The sequence below is a fragment of the Gavialis gangeticus genome, unplaced genomic scaffold, assembly GCF_001723915.1.
Source record: "Gavialis gangeticus isolate Ggan-Ray unplaced genomic scaffold, GavGan_comp1, whole genome shotgun sequence".
Classification (NCBI taxonomy): Eukaryota; Metazoa; Chordata; order Crocodylia; family Gavialidae; genus Gavialis; species Gavialis gangeticus.
In genome coordinates, this window is record NW_017729029.1 from 22,634,071 (window position 1) to 22,635,488 (window position 1,418).

Sequence of the window (1,418 nt, forward strand, 5' to 3'; positions counted from 1 at the left end):
TTCCCCTGAGTGCTACCAGGAGTGACTAGAAATAACGGTAACAAACTGGCAGAGGATAAATTCAAGCTAGATATCAGGAGGTGCTACTTCACTCTCAGGGCAACTAGGATCTGGAAACAACTTCCAAGAGAAGTGGTGCTGGCTCCTACGCTGGGGGTCTATAATAAGAGGCTAGATGAACACCTTGCCAAGGTCATTTAACCCCAGTACTCTTTCCTCTCATGGCAGGGGGTCGCACTTGATCTGTTCAGGTCCCTTCTGACCCTACCAACCATGAAACTATGAAACCTTTTTAGTGTCTAGCTCCATAAACTAGTATGGAGCCATACTTGACAATCTAGGCAGCTTGACCCATGAGATCCCATGGACAAACAAGTCTAACTTTCCTCAGAATTTGATCAATCACAGCAGAAGTAGCTGTGCTGGTGTTGAAGGCAGCGGCAGACTGATCTAAAATAGAGGTAAAAAAATAACTATCTAGGGAAGGGAGGGGAGTTACCCCAGTGTGAGGAAACCTGTGAAAAGAAGAAAGGGAAAGCACAGCAGAGCCACATCTTTACTTCATAACTTGGGACCAGCAGGAATGTATGCCCTTTTCATTGTTATCTTGTAAAGCATTTACTGTTCCACTTAAAAGCTGTTCAGCTGTGTCTCTTTTCTAGTAATTCTCCCATCAAGGTGTGGCAGGAGAGTTAGACCAGGTGAGGCTATATTCTATCAAAGGGACCCAGTAACACTTATAGATGCTTTAGTTTATGTTTTATCTCTGCAGGGGCATTTCTTACTTAAAGGATATAACCCATTAACTTTTCAAAGCTTTCTAACATGATTTCTCTTTTTCCTTTAAGTGGACAATATACAGATCTGAGTAAAAAGAATGATACCTCTACACATCATTTTTTGTGTCAAATACCTTAATGTTTATGTGTTCTTTGGGATTTAGGATAAGACTGGAGATCCAGGGCTGTTCTTCAGCCACGTGGATTCTCTCTCCAGCAGCCTTATTTCTCCTGATGTCTTCCCAAAACACATCCATTGCTCTGACACTTCTGCTTTTGTTGTCATGTTCAAGGACTTTCTTTCCTTTAAACCTCACACCTGTGGAAAAGTTAGATAAAACCTATTTTGCACTTATCTCTTCCCATCTTGCCCCCCACATCCCATCCCAAGCAATATCTATAATGGTGCTTTTAGTCTTTAATGACCAGCCTATTTACAGGTACACATGCAGGAATTACTTCCCTGTCATAGTTTCATAGTTTCATAGTTTCTAGGGTCTGAAGGGACCTGAGAAGATCATCTAGTCCGACCCCCTGCCATGGCAGGAAAGAGTACTGGGGTCAAACGACCCCAGCAAGGTGTTCATCTAACCTCTTCTTAAAAACCCCCAGGGTAGGAGCCTGCACCACCTCTCTTGG

At 43.0% G+C, this 1,418-nt stretch overlaps 1 long non-coding RNA gene across 1 annotated transcript in view; it reads left to right on the forward strand.

The window, feature by feature from the left end:
- LOC109300399 overlaps positions 1 to 134 on the forward strand; it is a 9,185-nt gene extending 9,051 nt beyond the window's left edge. Inside the window, exon 3 of the long non-coding RNA XR_002098196.1 lies at positions 30 to 134. This is a non-coding gene — a long non-coding RNA (uncharacterized LOC109300399). The remainder of the gene's footprint in view (positions 1 to 29) is intronic.
- Positions 135 to 1,418: the final 1,284 nt, after the last annotated feature.